A 20,906-nucleotide genomic window follows, 5' to 3' on the forward strand; every position below is an offset into this window, starting at 1 on the left:
CTAATTTCTGAGAAGATTTGTGATGTCTAACATGACACAAATAGGGTCAGATCTGAGGAGGGGTAAGATGAACAGAGTTTGATGGACAGCTTCTGCAAAATTTATGCTCCAAATCTGCAAGCCTATTAGTATCTGACCCTAATGACAAAGCCAAATCAGGTCCACCTGCAAAGTGTGATCTAGGTACACCCAGAACTGGTGTTCACCACCAAACAAAACTCTGAGTTTGTTGACTCTTGTGCATTTCACTAGCCCCTCGATTCCACAGACTGCAGAGCAGACACCAACAGGGGAGCAAGGGACAGAGCCAGGTCCTGATTCAAGGTGCTCACGCTGGACAACATTATGTGCATAAAATGGCAATCTCAATATAATTTCAGTTTGGGATGCTTTAAATAGAAATTCTTGGTGAAAATGAAAAAGGTGAGGTAAGTTCTGTTGAAAGGTCCTTTGGTGTCATCTCCTGAACCTAGTCCTTATTCTTTAGGATGTAACTGTTGTATTTTTGTGTCCTGAAATGCATTTCAAGACATCTAAAGAGATAGATTTAAAGATCAATAGTTTTAAGCTCATGCTATACATATGCATGATAGCCATCTTTCTCAAGAAGCTCAACAGGGGCGCCTGGGTGGCTCAGTTGGTTAAGCATCTGCCTTTGGCTCAGGTCATGATCCCAGGGTCCTGGGATCGAGCCCTGCATCTGGCTCCCTGCTCAGTGGGGAGTCTGCTTCTCCCTCTCCCTCTGCCCCTCCCCCCCATTCATGCACTCTCTCTTTCTCTCTTTCTCTTGCATGTGCACGCTCTCAAATAAATAAGTGCAAGCTGGTACAGCCACTCTGGAAAACAATATGGAGTTTCCTCAAGACGTTAAAAATAGAGCTACCCTACGACCCAGCAATTGTACTACTAGGTTATTTAACCCAAAGATACAGATGTAGTGAAAAGAAAGGGCACGTGCATCCCAATGTTCATAGCAGCAATGTCCACAATAGCAAATTGTGGAAGGAGCCAAGATGTCCTTCAACAGACGAATGGATAAAGAAGATGTGGTTCATATATACAATAGAATATTACTCAGCCATCAGGAAGGACGAATACCTACCATGTGCATCTACATGGATGGAACTGGAGGGGATTATGCTAAGTGAAATAAGTCAATCAGAGAAAGACAATTATCATATGATTTCATTCATATATGGAACATAAGGAATAGTGTGGAGGACCACAGGGGAAGGGAGGGAAAACTGAATGGGAAGAAATCAGAGAGGGACACAAACCATGAGAGACTCAGAACCCCAGGAAACAAACTGAGGGTTGCAGAAGGGAGGAGGATGGGGGGATGGGGTGACTGGGTGATGGGTATTAAGGAGGGCACATGATGTGATGAGCACTGCATGTTATACACAACTAATGAATCGTTGAACACTACATCAAAAACTAATGATGTACTATATGTTGCCTAACTGAACATAATAAAAAATAAATAAGTGAATAAATAAATAAAATCTTCAAAAAAAAAAAAAAAGAAGAAGAAGAAGCTCAACAGCACATTGAGCAAGGCATCTCTTTGCTCTCTATTGCCAACATGAATCTGTACTCAAATTTCCTGAATAGGTTCCTAAACATTATTATCAATGAACCACACCCAAAATCACAGGCAAACTTCAAACCACTACTTCCTGAAGTAGCCTGACATATTTGCTTCGTTTCATACTCAAGAGAAGTAGGAAGATAGAAGTGTACTAACATCCAAAAATAGTTTTTATTTCAGGTTTCACAAAAGTATTCTACAACATCAGGAAATCTGTATACCAAGAACATAAAGCAAATTTGGCTCCTGATATCCAATCAAGTGAGGCCTTTTCCAACCCAGCCACAAAGACAAATGGAGTAGAACAGAGCTCCATCACTGGCCAGTCAATGATTGCAGGTATTTCTATCAAGTCTTGGTTAAGAGGACTACCAATCATCATATATTCATATTGGAATGCAAATTTTGGTATGTGAAAAACCCTTCCACACATGAGCCTCCACAAAAATTAGGAAAAAAATCAACAACCAGAAAGTGATCGAAGAAATCAGCATGCATTATTTTATGTAACACTTGGTGGCATATTTACTTGGCCAAATATATTAAAAGCTCCTAAAGTCAGAAAAATCATCTTAATATTTCTTCTGTATTCTTCACGGTCTCTGCTACACAGAATGAGCCTAGCATAAAATAGAGATAGGTAGATAGATAAATGTATAAATGCATGAATGAAAGTATCTGGTTCATTCTGATCGGCATATTAGCCACTATAATACCAAGGAAAATCAGACAATTACACAATTGGAAGGGAGTGTAGTAATCATTTTGCTTAATCTCTTCATTTAAAAAATTTAAGATGGGAACCTAAAATTATTTAGATGCTTGCACTGCAAAGCCCTGCCTAATCTTTCACTGGAAATTTAGAATTACATGCAGTTAATGAATTATGTTCCTTCATAGATGATTGTACAATGATGCACTGGTTTTAAAATCAAGATGCCAGCACAGGAGGCTGTTAGATCATGGCCCTGATGTAGCACCAAATGCTAAAACAAATTGAAATTCCATGAAGGAGGGTTTACTCTCACCACATAGCTGAGGGACTTGCCCTACTAATGCTTACCTCTGTCACCTGCAAGCCATTCTGAACATTAAGCAGCACAAAATAGTTACTGATAATTAGTTATGGGAATGTAATCCATGCAGAAGCACAAAGCAATGCTCTCCCAAGCATTTAACATGAGCCGGTCATGTGCACAGAGAGGCCAAAGCAAAGTATTCAAGCAGTTGAACTAACATTTAAAAATAGACAAAGGGATATCTAAGGATTCAGTTGAAACATACCTTCTAACAATATAAGCAGAATGTAGAAGGTTAGGAGAAGCCAGGGGTTAGGATAGGAGGATGATAGAGGAAAACACCAAAAGCATAAGACATACACTGTCAGCGCAGCCTTCCAGAAGATGGCTATGAAGCTCACAGAGATTCACTTGCGCACAACATCTACCACCCAGGTCAAAATTAACCTCATAAATAAAGGAAAATATTTATTTACTTGCTTATTTAATAACTGATATTTTCATACCAATTTTGCCCTTAACTGGACATTTCTCTAATTATCTAACCCATAGAGATAGTATATGTCAACACTTTACAATGTATGTCACATATATTTTACTTCTTTATAATGTTCTATAATCAAGTAGTGACTATAACTATGTGAGCAAAAATGTTTCTTTGGATTATGATAAATAGAACTGCTTGAACCCTCTGCTAGGAAACAGAGATTAAGAATATAGTACCCCTAGAAATTCTTCAACAACTGAATTGGTGCTAGAATAGATTCATCCTCTTCGGACCTTGTTGACATAATTTTGGTTTATTTTTGCATGGCATATTTACCTAACCTTACATGGCCACAGCAATGTTTTCTCTGAAGGAGTCCTAACCCCTTTCCTGAAGGTGAAGAAGTGAGGTCAGCAACGACTTCCCTACCATATCCCAAGGCTCGGGCTAAATCAACAAAGTTAACCATTAGGGGAAAAGAAATCCACGGTTCCTTTCAAAAACAAGACTGGAATTCAGAGACAGTTCAGGATTGATTAACAGGAGCTCAGTGGGACTGTTGCCAGAGATTTGTGTTTTGAAAGTGAGGAATCATAACTTTTTTTTAAGAAGTCAGATATTACCTAAAAATAATACAACCAAATAACATCATCAAAGGTCATCATATGATATGTAAATATGCTTTGAAGCTTTTGTGAAGCTTCTGGGATAGTGAGTAATTGTAATTAATTATTCAACTAATTATTACGATTAATTTATTAATTTCAATACATTATTCAATTAATATTTATAAACTACATTTTCACTCAACAACTAATCTCATAGATTTTAATCACTCTATTAATAATTATGGAATCACATTTAACAGACAATAGAAAGTAGTATTACCTGGTCTATAGCAGCATTTATAAAGTAAGAAATCAATGCCAGTAATGTTCTTTTCCCATTATCTATGATTATAAATATGTTAGACAACAGAGTAGAAAAAAGTTAAATTACTAGGTGGAACAAGCTCACAATTAACTGCCCTTCCAAGATAATTGAACAAGCCAACTTGCAATGATAAAGAATCAATAAACAAACTACAGTTTAAATTCCAACAGAACAAACACTGCTTTTAATCAAAATATCTTTCATAACCAAAAAATGTTCCAAGTCCTTGATTCTATACCAGTTGTTACTGAAACATATTAAGATCCTTGAATTGAAATACAGTGGCCTCCCTCCTGGAGTGTGCAGGTTTTATCGACATGAACATAAGCTCCTTAGGGGCAGTTATTAAATGTTTCATGTGGCCAAATTACTGCTCCACCTTAACTCTCCAAATCAGATAGTATAATCAAAACTGAACAGGTTTAAAAACCGAAAAATACGGCATGTTAAGTGTTTAAAACTATAATCCTGGAGCACCCAACTCCTCACCTCCTGATCTGTCCTATCACCCAGCAAGCTCTCAATTTCCTCCCCCCATCCACATTTCCCTACATTAACCTCAAACCCATCTTTTAAGTCCCAGTTTAAATGTCATTTCTGCAGGAAAGACTTCTCTGCACCTGGATTAGATTAGGGCTACCTGTTACTCTCGTACGTAGTTCCCTCTACATTTGCTGAATCACACACTTGTAGTAAAACATTTTCCCTGTTTAAGGTCTGTATCCTCCCATTAGGCCGCAAGCTCAATGAGGGAATGTCTACCCTATCCCCCCACTCCATCCCTGCACTCAGCCCAGTGCCTGGTACATACATATTATGCACTTCATAAATATTTCCTAACTGTTGAACAAATGAGTAGACCTTGGAATTGGAAGTTTACTGTGTCTTAATGTACACATTTGTTTTAAAATTAAACATTGCAAATTTAGCAGTAAAATACAGCTTCAAATTATAATTTTTTTTAAATTTTTTTATTGTTATGTTAATCCCCATACATTACATCATTAGTTTTAGATATAGTGTTCCATGATTCATTGTTTGTGCATAACACCCAGTGCTCCATGCAGAACGTGCCCTCCTCAATACCCATCACCAGGCTAACCCATCCTCCCACCCCCCTCCCCTCTAGAACCCTCAGTTTGTTTTTCAGAGTCCATTGTCTCTCATGGTTCTTCTCCCCCTCCGATTTCCCCCCCTTCATTCTTCCCCTCCTGCTACATTCTTCTTCTTTTTTTCTTTCTTAACATATATTGCATTATTTGTTTCAGAGGTACAGATCTGAGATTCAACAGTCTTGCACAATTCACAGCGCTTACCAGAACACATACCCTCCCCAGTGTCCATCACCCAGTCACCCCATCCCTCCCACCCCACCCCCATCAAATTATAATTTTTAAAAGTACTCATCCTAAAGGGGGTAAAATGCTATAAAGGAAATTTATCATTGAGTGCCTTCTCTTTGTCACTATGGGAAGTCATCTTCCCCAAAGGATTCACCAAGACAGTAGTAAATACTCAGACAAAGACATCTGCATGCGCTCACACACACACCCTGTTAGAAAATTGTCATCATCATTAATCACCTGGCAGTAGAAGCACATAAATTAATAAAAGACAACAGTTACTCAAAATGTCACTGAGCTACAACTGTCCATTACTCTATCTTCTGTGACTACTAAGTAAATAGAATAGACAGTACATAATGCAAATGGCTCAAGTATAACAGTAGAATTGGGCACTGAAGCCATCAGATAATTCCTTTGTGAAGTACTTTCAAGGAGAAAATTAATTGCTAAAATCAGTGGGGCACTAAAACCAACTCATAGGCAGGATTTCAGAGAGGTGATCTGGTGGACCAACTTTCTGTGCCGAGTCAACTGTGAGTCTGGCCTGAGTAATCACACTGCGCACATGGTCAGCGTCTCCCCCCTCCTTACTGGGCTAGATGAAAAGTGCCTGCTTGCTGGCAGGCATATCTTGCCACAAGGTCATCCTCCCTTGGTAAGAAGTTCCAGTCTCAACCTCCTCTTTAGGACCACTCTGGGGTCCCCATGGTTTCTGTCAGCTGGGATTTCCTGATCCCTGCTGAGATGTCACCTTGAGGGAACAGTAGAGAACGCCTCCTGCCTTCTGGATTCCCAGGGATGCTCAGCATTGTCTTTTCCAGTTCTAAGAGATTAGGAATGAGTACCAAGTGTAATTTGTCCTTCCTGCCTTTGCTGGAAAACCAATCCTGGCATCACCCATTTTGAGACTCGATAACCAAATTACAGATTGCAATCATGTGCCAAACATTCATGTATGAACGGATACTCAATATAAATCACAAGACCACTGGGTTTCTCTAAAATTCAAAAATGTCTACCATAATACCCCCTTTCAATTGCTCTCACAAATAAAGGGCTGTCTTGAAGTTATGGTGAAGATCTGCAGTCATTTGGATATTTCAATTACTGAGCAGTCTACCATTTTTCAGATTAACCATCACTGGAAGACCCACCACATTCCAACTGTGGACCCTCGTGTTCTTAAAGCCTGAAATGGCTTCAGGAGCACAGCAAAATTACCTTTTGGCTATGATAACCTAAACCTCAGACTGCAGAATTTCAACCACAGACATGAGAAGTGTTAAATCACTAAGGTCAATATTTTCTCAAGAAGCAGATCACTAATACTGAGGAAAAGACAGGTCTAAGGGAATTGAGAGTAAAAGATCTATGGAAAGACTGTTACTCAGCTTCTGAAGGCATCATGTGGCTTTTGCATTACAGCAGTAGGCCTCGGTCCTTCCCTAAAAATGGCATTATTGCTTTCAGAGCTGGGGGAAGGTAGGCAGTTGTATTTGAGAGGTGCGAGGCAGTGTTACGTTTCCGTAACACCAGTTTTCCTGGCAATGAATCAATGTAGCAAAAGCTATATAAGACAGCTTTTGTGAAAATACATAAAGGATTTTTTTTAAATAGTTGACTTGGAGAAAAACATATTCACGTATGACAACTTTCTACAAATGAAATATGGCAAAGAGATTAACTCTCACATAGATTTTTATAAAGGTGTCTAACACAAAAGTAAACACACACGGAGAACTTCGGATTGTGAGTGGCAGCAAGACTGTTTCTTTGAGTTTGCCTTTGTATCAAAAAAAAAACAAAAAACAAAAACAACCCCAAATCAAGCCTTTGATAGGAATAAGCCAGCAGACTTCTTTTACTGTCAACTCAACTACTAAAATAAGAAATAGGCAGACAGTAAGATTTGGGAGTTAAAAGAGGAAATATACTAATATGACCAGAACTTGTAACTTTGCCAATAAAATGGCCAGAAGACTGAGGCAGGTTACTAACCTCTGGTATCTGACCTAGGCTTTTAGACTAATAGCAGCAATTACGATACAAAAGTCCAGCCATTGCCCACAATTACTGCCTCTCAGGGGGTCTAAGTAATGAATTATTCATGCAACATACACCCTATACCTTTTTAGGAAGAAACAGACAAATCTATACAAACCAAGCTAACAGACCTCTTTATGGTCATAAAGCTTGTCACCTGCTGTTCCCAGCTGCCATAAAAAAGATATTCTCTCCCTCCTCTGCCCCTTTTAAATGGTGAGCAAGTGGGAACCATCCCTATTCTCAGGAATTTAGGTGCTTAACAACATATTAAAGCGAGAGGTCAAAGTGCGTCCTGTGTTACAATCCTGACTACTACAGTTGGGGTGTAGGAGAGACGGGGGGGGGGGTAAGGGGGAGCTTCCAGCCAGGAGAAGCTACATTCTTCTTTCTCCATACTCTTCCCACCACACTGTTTCTATCACCAGGAGGGAAGCAATGACTGCAATTGTTTTGGAAAAGCTTCTAAATTTTTCAAATGACATGGTTTTATGCCTTTTTCCTCTGGCAATTGTAGTTTTTGTAAGAAAAAGTCCATTATTCTTTAACGACTCAATACAGTCTTGCTTATATTTGTACTTGTAACGAACCATGGGGTATTCACTGTGAAAGCCACTGAGCACATCTTTAACGACTGATAAATAATTGATTTATGCACATAGTGAAATTACTTCACTTCTTTCTTTTTCTTTACATACTGGAAGTTGAATGAAGATAAGTGCTTGGCATCCAAAGGCTAAGGAAGGGCAGGAGCCCATGAGCAGCACGTTGAGGTTTTCTGTTTTGTTTAACTATAAATGTAAGGTAGCTTTGGCAGGCTGGGCTCAATCCTAGAGTGTGCCAAGAACTTTCCTACGGAAAAAAAGAACTAAGTGCAAAATTAACGATCCAAGCGTTAAAACTCCACAGTGCATGCAAGCACTCCACGTATAAAACAGCCACTCAGAAATAAAAAGAAAACATTTAAGATCAGATGTGCCCTTGTCACTGGGAGGCATCTTCTCCCCAGCTCAGAAGTGAATCTTCAGAAAGGAGGCTGGGAAAGGCAGTGGTTGGCCAACTGAAGGGAGAGGAACCTGAGGGGTATGGAAAACAGAACCCATGCCTGATGAAGTCAGACTTTGGCATGAAAACCCAGTGTTGTTGCTGGTTTTTTTTTTTTTTTTTCCTTTCCAAAATAACTTTCAATTAAATTACCAGTCGACTTGAGTACAAAGGATCTCTTCTGATGTAGAATTCTAAAACTGACAGGCATCATGAGAAGCCCTCCTGACCAAAGGAAAGAATTGCTAATTTGCTCTTTAGTTGAAAAAAAAAAAAAAAAGTAAAAGAGGATATCAAATCAAATACGCCTTAGAAATTAAATAATCCAAGAGTCAACAGAATATCTGCCATGTAAATGCATAGTTATAAAAAAACAGACAAGGAAGAAAAAAATAGTACATTCATGAAGTCCACTTTCTGCATACCTTTTCAAATTTTGTCAGCAATTCCCGTAAGCTGAAGTTCAAACCAATCATCGTCCAGTAGCCCTTGAAGCCTACATCTTTCCGGCGAACTTCCTTCAGACAACAGCTTTTAACTTCTAAAATCCGTATCTTTTCTGGCTATACTTTAAAATCCTTTGTAAAATCCTTTACAAGCCTTGCCTTTGAGCTATGGTCCATGAGCAGCAGAAGCTTGCGCTGGGACATTTTAGCCACCCCACGGTGGGTCCGTCTTTTCATGGACTTCGGAGTTCGCAAGGAATAGACCTGCTTCTATAATTTCTGGTAGCGCTGTTCCACGAGGCTGGCATGGTCTCTTTTTTCTCTGGGAAGCCCAGGATTCCCTTCTGCTCACCTCACTAATGACCTGCAGCCCACAACTGTTCTCTCCTGGGCCCCAAGCTTAGAGTTTGGTCTCAATTACACACAGCAAAAAGAAGCTATATCCTGGAAACTTGCATGAGAGAAGGCAAAAAAAAAAAAGAAAAAAAAGGCCAAGTATTACCAAGTTCCTCCATTCAGACTGGTTTCAGAAAGAAAAAGAAAAAAAAAAAAAATCCTGGGTAAAGAGCCAGTTTTCAAAGAGCATGACTTAAGAAGAGTTCGAACCGCAAGGAGTGTACTCTTGTCTGAAGAAACACCCAGACACGGGACAAGAGGCCACCGGCTTGCACCCTCCCAGACACCGCAGCCTGCGTTGCTATGGCAACCACCAAGCTAGTTGCAGTCCATTCCCCTAGGTCAGGCTATGCCTAAGGGATGCTGTCAGTGCAAGAGAACTAAGTTGTTTGAAAAGTTGTTCTATCTGTCCGGAGAAAAGTTCCCGCAGCAGATCTACCGGCCCCCTCTGTGGAGTGTGCAGCAGGGGGGGGCAGCTGGGGGAGGGGGGGCGGCTCCGCCGTTCCCCTCACTGATCTGACAGTAGTGTGGTAATCCACTTCTCTTTCCAGCGGTTGTTTATTATTTTAATCAGCATCCTCCCTTCCACCACCCTTCACACAGTTTGAAGTGAAGCTCACTCCCACTTCCTGGAGGCCTCCCTTCCCCAAACTGCCGTGTGGTATCTCTCCAATTGTCTCGGTCCCCGAACAGATCATGGGATCCATATTCCACTCTGGAGCCCACCCATGAAAATAAAAGGGGGTGGGTGTAAAAACAACACAAAACACCAAACAAAATATGTGTGATCAGCTGTATTATTTCCAAAAAGGTTTTAACAGTGAAGTGATGGGGAAAATACTTTAAGGGAAAGTTTATCTCACTGATACTACTAAAAGTCACTCAGACTGTTTTCATGTGGAGAATTTGCTTATTTCTGAAATAAAACTTAAGTGAAAATACCCAAAATGTGAGTAATAACCAATTACTTTCAATGTTGAATTTTGATGTTAAATTTTTCCTGCCATTCACAAAAACACTTCTACGAAGTTTTAAGTATAATTGCTTTAAAGGACAAAGTTCAATCCAAATGATATATTCTCAGCACTGATATTATGGACATCATTCCAAGGCAAAAATGTGGTTTTGCTTTTTGCATTACATGGCTATTTAGTATACCAATAAAAGTCTGACAGATATGTCCATATGAAATGTATTTCTCTCGTGGTGTGCAGAAATTCATCATAAATATATAATGCTCTTAAAGGTGACACGATCACACATGGAATGATGTTAATCTTAATACAACTAAGTTTACTTTCTGCATCAGGGCAGAGAGCAAAGGGAAAAAAAAAAAAAACCCTGAAATTAGAATATGTATCTTCTAAAAGGCTATTTGAGTTACTTAAATATCAAAATTGTCAGCACTGGATCATATGGAGAAAGAGATTCCATTAACAAGAGAATAAAAAAACCTATCACAGAACAATATACAATATGGTTATTATTTTTGGGATTTGCAAACCACTTTTCTTTCCATTTCATTCCCAACTTATTTTCATATCAGTATTTTAATAGCATGTGTTTTACATATGCCGATCTATACAAAATTTAACAAGCTTTTAAAATATTTTCATCATTTATTCATAAAACCAACATGTCTCTGGGGGAAAAATGGTTTTATGAGATTTCTAGCGGAATATATTTCACCTCAAAGTGCCCAATTCAGATTTATACACATGCACGATTAATTTCAGAAACAAGTATGGTAAATTAATGATTATTCAGAGCTGTTTAAGGAAAATTAATCTGCGCAGTTTGTATCAAAAAAGCACTGACATCAGCATGAAGACCAATCATCAGAAATGGAGCAGAGGAACTTACACGGAAACTGACCAGGTTGACCCAGACCTGTGAGGGCTCTGGGGCCACATGTTGAGATCTTTCAGCAGCAACAAATAAACTTTTTACATAAATACAAGACAAAAGGAACCACCACCACCACCAGCAGCACCACTGCCACAAAAAATAAATAAATAAAGGAGAGAGCGAAAAAGAACAATCTTTCTCAGCTGGGCAAACTTCCAACTACCACCCAGGGTGCTGGATGATTGTGATCAGAGACGCGTGCAAACATGCAATCCCCATGCACATATCAGAAGAATGAATTAAATAAAAACTCTGTGGAACAACAGAGAATAGCATAGTCTTTCTCTAAAAGTAGAGTCTTATATTTAAAAGGTTCTTATACCAGAGCAAGAATGATAGGTTATTATTAGAACCCCAATATCCTCTATCTTTAGGCAAGGCTAATTTTGTCGGGGAAAAGAAGCATCATCCTGCATATTAGGGAATCTTCCCCAAAGCATGATAGGTACCTGCGTCCTGGAAGAGACAAAGACAGGATAAAGAAAGAGGGGAAGAGTATGTTCTTACCTGTAATTCTAAAGTGGAGTGTCCAGAAGTTAGTCTCTGTACCAAGCACTAGCTTCTCTGACCGTCCCTGCAAATGCCTGTACCCATTCTCAGAACAGACATCCTCTGCTCAAAGACTTAAATAAAGCTCCCAAATTATAGTTATAAAATATCAAAAACTAAGATACTGACAAACTTAGCTATGAATACACCCTGTTTAGGAGGAAAAGGGGAAAAAATACTCAGTGGATCCATATGGAACCATTCAGAAGAAAAAAAAATGTTAATTCTCACCTAATTTTAATAAAAGGGTAACTATACTCTCACTAAAACACTGTAAAGCAACTAAAATATTATTTTATTGACATGTAATTGACATTAAAAATGTAAAGTTTGAAAGACAAATTGTTTATATAAGAATCCAAAAATATTCTATAAAATTCAAATAGCTAAACTTTATATATTACTCAGAAGTACTGTGCTTTTTGATAACTGAGTGATACATTAGAAGTGAGACTTGTAAAATATAAAAGTTAATTGCTTGTATAACTGTAAGCACATTTTACTGTTATGTGTTTGATTTCTGTAAAAAAAAAAACACTTTCTCAGTTTAAACTCTGTATACAAAATATCATCTTGGTAATACACCTTACATCTCCACAGCCATTTCTATTTTTACCAAGCACCTCTTTGATACATTATCTCCTATAATCCTGCAATCATTAACACAAAAAATAGAGGCCTCCAGTGTAAGCAGTACATCACCAGAGAGACTTAGTAAATTAGATGATGAAATTTGAAGTAGTTGACATTTTTCCAGTCTAAACTAGCATGCAAATAAATTGTGCATTAATCCTCAAGAGGTGGAAAAAAACACAATACTGCTAATCTCCGTAACAGATCAACACTGAATATGCTAGGATTCTCCAACTAAATAAGCCATGTCTCAAACATGGACACGCAATTCCATGAGGACGCGAATGTTATAGAACCAGAGAGCAGCACAGGAAAACTCAATAATGAAATCAATAAAATCTAAATCTAAATTACTTAATAAAAACCACATTCCATTGCCAAAATGAAAAGAGCTAAATGTATATATGGTTTTGGCATAAACTTTCAAAGTCTAGGCTAATTAAAAACTTTTTATCTCTAAAAACTATATTTCATTTAATTTATTAAAAGACGACTTATTTAGCAATTTCATCAAGGCAACAAGACATTCTCTAGGGTTCAGCCAAATATAAGCAAAAAGAGCAGTCTAAATGCTTTGCTGAAAGGCAACTTATGTCTTACCCATAGAGTAGTCTAAACACAGAGTTCAGATTTTTAAAAACTGTGAAGATATCTAAAGTATGTTTTCTATGCAAAACCTAATGGGTTTCTTTTTACATTGGTCAATATAAAGAATAAAAAGAAAAGGAAAGGAAAGAAAAGGAAAAAAAAAAAAAGCTTCTTGGGAACCTCTAAAGTGAAGCATATGGAGGTCAGTAGGTGATTACAAATAAATCAGTACATGACTTCATTCAAAATCAAGAGCTTCAGGCATGGGGAGAAAAATGTACTTGTTAGAAACCCATTTGGACTTAAGAAAAGATCCAGATTATAATGCCTTTGAAAAGAACATACACAATTCTCCTTTTCCTAACCCTTCTAACTCAGGGTTTATAATTCAAAAATAAAATAGCTTCAAGACCCAAATCATGATCTGAGATTTCAATTCCTTGTCTGTTGCTGCTGTAGTTCTATTAAGAGGAGTCCACTCTCGATACATTACAGCCCTCTAGTTCACATCAGCCAGCAACCAAGTCTGTCAGCTGCTAGCCGTTTAAAGTAATATACAGCCCTAAAGGGCAGAAGGTTCAATCTAAAATGGAGGCCCGAGCCCCCTGATGAAAGGCGGAACTCTCCTTTTATCCCAGAAAGTTCAGGCAATATGCTTTGTTCACAAATTATTTTTAACGTTCATCTCTTCAATAATGTCATCTATTCTGATAATTATACAGGTGACAGTTTGGGAAATAAAAATTATACTTCATAGGAAAAAAGATTCTTTTTTTATTTCCATGACCTACAGTGAGAAGATTCTACAAGACATTTTAAAAGGCACAAAGGGCTTTTTCTTTTTAAGGGGAGTGGATGGGTGGGGTAAGGGTTGAGGAAGAGAAATGCCAGTTGATCTGCTTCTGAATTTGCCAACCAGGTGCAGGGGTCAGCCTTCAACAACCTTCTAAATATTTAATGATTCAGAGAGCACTTGATTAGGTGACTAAAAATAATGCCAAGATAAGTTAATGTTTCAAAACCATATCCTTCCTAAAAAATAGGCAGCATCAGACAAGAATGAAACCATCCCAGGCAGCCAAGCCTCATAATTCCAGATGTCTACTGACAGCACACGCCTGTGGGATATGCAACTAAATCACAGAGGGCTTTGGAGAAAGTTCTTACAGGTTTTGTAAAGGTTTTGTAAAGGCTTTTCTAATTTTCTTCAGCTATCCAGATTTAGAAAATTAAAGCCAAAATTAAAAAACAAATTTTAATAACAGTGAACATGTCAAGATAAACCAAAATTGTAGGTGCTGTTTTGACCAACAAGTAAAAAACTGATACTATCCCCAGGAGGGCGTTGTCTCTGTAATGTGGATATGTATTGAAGGAACTGGACATTGAAGCAACCCAGAGGAAGCTCAGACTGACCCAGTGAGACCAGCTATGCTTCTGTGTATCATCCTAAGCAGAGGGGCTTTTCTGATGCCTGCAGGACAATCCATTCAGGGCACAGTTCCTGCTTCAACACTGCTCCGCGCCACGATCCTACCATCTCCCTGCTTAGTGTCCATTTTGGAATTCTCTGCCAAATCACACCACAAACTTTCTTTGACTCCCTCATCATGATTCACCTTCACTAGTCTCACCAATACATTTACCACTTGAGCCATTTAGACTTACAAATATGGCTCCTCCAAAAGACACAGTCTATCATCATCCTTTTTTATTCCCTGAGTATCTTTAAGTTATATTTACTTTCTGCACTTTTATCTCACTTCCTTCATATTCTTACTCTGAGCAATGAGTTCTACATTATGTCTTTGTTTATTTCCTAAAAGTTTTCGATAAAGTACTGGATAGACAGTGAGCCCAGACAATGTATTATGCAGCTCATAATAAAATCAATAGGCTGGGGCGCCTGGGTGGCTCAGTTGGTTAAGCGACTGCCTTCGGCTCAGGTCATGATCCTGGAGTCCTGGGATCGAGTCCCGCATTGGGCTACCTGCTCAGCAGGGAGTCTGCTTCTCCCTCTCCCGCTCCCCCGTCTTGTGCTCTCTCTCTCTCTCACTCTCTCTCAAATAAATAAATAAAATCTTTAAAAAAAAATCAATAGGCTGATCACAGAATGAAGAATTCCTAGGTTTGATAGAATTAAGTTGAGCCATTACATTTCCTGGAGATTATTAGAAGCAGCAGAATTGACTTTTAAAAATCTGCCAAATGGGGTGGGGATAATTTAGCAATATTCATCAAACATTAAAATGTCTATAACCTGTGAGTCAGAAATTCTACCCCTAGGAATCTAATTTGCAAATATGTAGACATAGGTACAAGGATGCTCAGTAAGTCCTACCTGATACAGCAAAAAGCTGAAAACAATCTAAATGTCCATCAGTAGACAACTATGTAAATAAATTATGGCAGATTTCCCACAACGGAATGCTGTGCCACTATGGAAAAGAGGGAGATGGTTTCTATGTGCTCATAAGAAATCATCTCTACTATATATGTATGTATATAGGATAGGTAAAAAGGGGGGGTTGATACAGTTATGCAAAAGTACATTGTATGAGATACAGAAAATATCTCTGGAAAGATGTGTTAAGAAGATAGCACTGACAGTCACCTCTGAGAGAGGGACTGGAGATCTGAGTGTCTTGAATAGGACACTTTCAGTATTTTATAGCACATGAAAATTTTACCACGAGCACAAGATACTTTTTCCACACAAAAGTAAATCAATAAATAGATGGGAAAGTCCCAACTAAAACACATTTATCTTTCTGGGTAGATATCTATTTGTTTTAATGGTGGCATAATTAGATTTGAAGGTAAATGCCACCACAATCATTTTTGCTTCTGAAAGTTTCAGAAGTTTTTAGGGGCCAGATGGTCTGACATTCTACCAAATCAGCCCTCAATAGAAATACGCCTTCAACGGCAGTGGGCTGGTCAATGGTAAACTTTTCTAAAGGGGAGACAAAGCCTTTTTGTTCTTGTAAGTTACTCAATAACTAGTAACTCCAGCTTACTTAAATAATAACTTTGTGTCTAAAATAGGCAGTATACAATTCAAACTATTCTCTTTCCCAGGAAACTGGTATCTATCTTTGTTACCTCATACTTGATATCCTATGGTATATAATTTTTGGGAATGTTTATAAAATCAATTGACATGTACCCACAAAAGAATAGCCTTGGGGTGCCTGGGTGGTTCAGTCGTTGGGTATCTGCCTTCGGCTCAGGTCATGATCCCAGGGTCCTGGGATCGAGCCCCGCATCAGGCTCCCTGCTCAGTGGGAAGCCTGCTTCTCCCTCTCCCGCTCCCCCTGCTTGTGTTCCCTCTCTCGCTGTGTCTCTCTCTGTCAATAAATAAATAAAATCTTTAAAAAAAAAAAAAAGAGTATCTAGCCTGGTTTGCTCAAGGCAACTGAAGCATCATTTAATCTTTCAAGTTGAGCTACGTGATCCAACCTAGGGGGCTGGCTGAGTGAGTGCCAGGGTTTACTACTGACTACAGAGATGGTGCAATACAATTAGCAATTGTGTTCGTGGATCTAAGTTACAGTAGCTAGAGAGAAAATAGGAGGAAGGCAGCCCTGCTTCTCACGTCTGGAGAAGTACGCGTCATGTGTTGTGAAAGTTGCTCTAACAAAAGGAGATACACCACTGCAGCTGAAACAGCCATCAGACCCTGAGGTCGGCCACAGTCTTCTTTAGGACCATATCCACTAACAGAGGGGGGTTTATAATCTCTAGCTCTACTTTAACTTTGCCAAACCAAGGAATTCAAAGCACAATTTAAATCCAGAATTTGCATGTGATGTAATGAGCACTGGGTGTTACATGAAACTGATGAATCACTGAACTCAACCTCTGAAACTAATAATACACTATATGTTAGTTAATTAAATTTAAATAAACAAATAAATCCAGAATTTGATCTGGCAGGTGTTTTAATTTTAAAATAAAAATATGGGATTATTACAATGTAATACAGCCTTAAAAAGCACAACACTGAACTAGTATTTATGCTTATAGGACAAGTACTGGCATAAAAATTGTAAGCTTGGGAAGCTGAAAAAATATCCAAGTGATGTTGCTACTGCACAAATATTTTTAAAATATCACTTCAGAAATACCTTTATAATTAATGAGAGCCATATAATAAAACTGATCTCATTTTTCAATTATAATTCCTCTTTTACCAGACTTTTAACACCCATCTTGATCACTAGATTTACTGATCACTAGAATGACTGTTGGTAATGTGCAAAAACCAAGTATACACTCAGAAGTTTAAAGTCTACCTTTAGTTAGTAAATTCAAAACATGATGCATGTTATTAAGGATGCTACAAAGACTGCGCAACACTGGAAAATACGAAATAAATTTAGAAAACTTAAATGCAATCTAAACGTTGCCACAAGATATTTTGAGGAATTTCAATATTCTTTGACTCATCCCACCCATCTCTCTTCCCACTCCCAGAGCCATTGGTTGCTCTGTTTAGCTGTGGCATATTTTTTTAAATGCCTCTTAACTACTTTTCAGTCAACACTACATATTCTTATAGAAATGATTATGGCTCAGAATGACAAGAACTTATATCATTAGAACATAACTTTCTCATTAGAAATTATGAATCAGATCCTACTACTACTGTAATAGTCTAAAAAGCAATATAGAACCATCTTAATAATGTGAGAAAGTAATAATGTTACATATGAACTAGGTTACTTATTTATATTATTACATCCCAGCCCTAATATAATATATCTTTCATGGGATAAATAAGAAACAACAACACTCTTAGAGTCAAGAGACCTGGGTTGTGATTTGATCTGTAATAATACTTATCTAGCTGCTTGACCCAGAAAAAGACACTTGAACCCTTGTCTAGACTTTGATTTTTCTTTGTAAAATGAACCTCTCACACTTCAGCAAACACTCAAATACTCTTATCAAGAAAGACATTCACCAGCACTGTAGAGTTGATTGGTCATTAGTTTCAACAAAAATTCATTGGTAGTTGGATAATTTTAATTATAGCACAATTGAGACTTTAATAAAATTCTATGCATTACCAGGAGTGTTTTCATATATTCCCCCTAAATTAATAAAAACTCTGAAAAATATATTATTACAATAGATTATTTTGAGAAGCATGTGTATGTTAACTTAATATTCCTGTAAATTTTCACCAAAATGTTCATAACTTGTAAAGTGTTAACACTGGCTATTATTAGAAACACAATTTTAAAAACAAATATATATAAATTATAAAAAAGTTCACCACTGATCGCCAATTATTAAAAAGCAATATAAAATAACCATCACATCAGTGAAGTGGTTCCTGAGATAGCAATATTCTTCCCATTTTGTTCACTGATGTACCCCCAGAGGTTACAACAGTCCCTGACACATAGTAGACAACCAAAAAATAATCACTGGATTACTGAATGTATCTGTATGAATCAATTTCATACATACGATCTTTACATAAGCTCCTAAAATGTTTAGACTTCACACAACTTGGAATCACAAATACTCTTCAATGACTAACTATTTAAATATCAAAATGTCTTAATATTGTTTGATACCCTCTTGCGACAGTTTTGTCACTCACCTCCAAACAGAACTGATCCAAGCCATCCTTCTTGAAGCTCTCTCTCTCAAATTCTCTTCTGTTTCCAATTAGCATGACAAACCAAACTAAATTCTCTTCAAAAACTACTTTAATCAAAAAGCCACATATTTTATCTCCCCCTCTATTGCTTCATCTATAAAACTAGTACAATAATAGCTAATTTCAAATGTAAATTAACAATGACTTTTTTAGAACATGTATACTTTATATCTGGCGAACTGTGTTTGATCCATAGAAAGCATGCAACAATAATAAATAAAAAGTTAATTCCATGCTTACAGCTTTAAAATCCAAAAGTTTTTGATACTACCGTATCAGCTCTCTACCTTTCTTTAATGTTCTCCATATCCCAACCCAAAAATACCTAAACTATAATGCAGCATCTAATAGAACGTTCTGTGATGATGGAAATGCTCTCTATCTTTGATGCCCAATAGAGTAGGATGGCTATTGAATACCTGAAATGTAGCTAGTCTGACTGAGGAACTAAATTTTTTTAAAAAGATTTTATTTATTTATTTGACAGAGAGAGAGAGAGCACAAACAGGGGGGAGAAGTAGAGGGAGAAGAAGCAGGGTCCCCACTGAGCAGGGAGCCCAAAGCAGGGCTCAATCCCAGGACCCTGAGATCATGAGCAGAGTTGAAGGCAGATGCTTAAAAGACTGAGCCACTCAGGCACCCCTGAGGAACTAAATTTTAATTGTTTAATTTTAATTAATTTTCATTTTCATGTAAACAGTCACAGATGGCCAGGGGCTTCACTATACATGCCAGGCATGATTTCTTTACAATATTCTCAAGGATATGCCTTTCTAACTTCCTCCAAGACACACTCTACTTTTTCTCCACTGATAGGATTCTCTTCTCTTAAACAATAGCCTCCCTTTTTTCTATCCATGGAAACTTCATCCAGTCAACAGGGTCCAATTCACTTTCCCTGCTCTGCTCAAAGCCTTGTGCTATAGCTTTAATTCAACAACTTCCGATTCATAGCACTCCTCTCTATCATGCTGCACTGTTATCCTCTACCTTTCTTACATCCTGCCTTGCTTTATTTACAGGGCATTTTGTCCATTTATCTTCCCTCCAACCCCAATAGGGAGTAAGCTCTTTGAGAGAAAGGGGAAAAAAGTTGAATTTATTTGTCCCCCAAATAACCAATAGAATGCTAAACATACAATCATTGTTGAACAGTTGTTAATTAATAGGAATAAAACAATTAGAATTTATTAAAATTTTACATCCTTAATGTGATTTACAATTGAAGAGAAAACCAAGATCTTGGCAGACACATATATTTACAAAGTTACCAAAGTAGTTAATCTCATTCAACTTTCAAATAAAAAAATTCTAGGGGTTATTTTGATATTTCCATTTGCTGAAAGGATCCCAAGTTACTCTAAAGATTTTGTACTTTTCTTACTCATAAATTTCTTCAAAGAGAGGTTCTGGTCCTTCTTCTGTAAACCACTCAAGCTTAACTTCTTGACAAAAAGTTAACTTGACTGTATTTTTTAAGTCATACTTTAAATTTTGAAAGAAAGTGCTGCCCTCTTGTGAAATGAGGTAGAAGATTTATCTTTTCACGGACAGTTGAGTAAATATTGCAAAGGTATTAAAAGTTAAATTTTAACATTGAAACAAAACAGAGTTTATCTCAAAGTTGTATCTATTTCCCCTGAGGTCTCTCCCTTCTGGTCTTGGTTAATTTTCCACCCAAACGAGGAATGGATCATCAACTTGCACTGCTCACAAGTGTACTGTAACTAAAAAATAATGAATGACAGGAATATCTTTACTATAACAGGAATGAATGAAAGACTGTAGTTTTTAAATATTCTATCACTGAGGGGACAGTGGAAGAGCCAGGAACAGAGAAGATGAGTCATTGATAATGTGGGAAGTTTTGAGTCAACCCATTAACCTTGGGTAAGAGTCTAATCTGTCTTTAATCTGTCTTTATTTACATATAAAGTATTTTAATAATACCTCATATTAATATTACCATAAATAAGATTATATTCTTAACAGGTATTTAAACAATAAAGTCCCTCAGAAAGTCTAACAATTGCAACATATGCCATCTTTTATTTGGGCATATATTATATGGTTCAAGTACTAGGTGCCATAAAAATATTACTTTGAAGGAGCTCACATTCTGCTATCCATGAAATGCCTGGAAAACCATTCCCTGATTTCATGAAGAACAAGTGTGAGGAGATTCACAGTTCACAGAAATGACTGCCATAAAACCTATGGGCTTTAAGGATCCAATTAAACATGTC

The 20,906-nt window shown here is 37.6% G+C and overlaps 1 protein-coding gene across 13 annotated transcripts in view; it reads right to left on the reverse strand.

Moving 5' to 3' along the window:
• UTRN (utrophin) overlaps positions 1 to 20,906 on the reverse strand; it is a 546,896-nt gene that overhangs the window by 148,043 nt on the left and 377,947 nt on the right. The window lies entirely within an intron of this gene.

Source organism: Halichoerus grypus, chromosome 9 (assembly GCF_964656455.1).
Source record: "Halichoerus grypus chromosome 9, mHalGry1.hap1.1, whole genome shotgun sequence".
NCBI lineage: Eukaryota > Metazoa > Chordata > Mammalia > Carnivora > Phocidae > Halichoerus > Halichoerus grypus.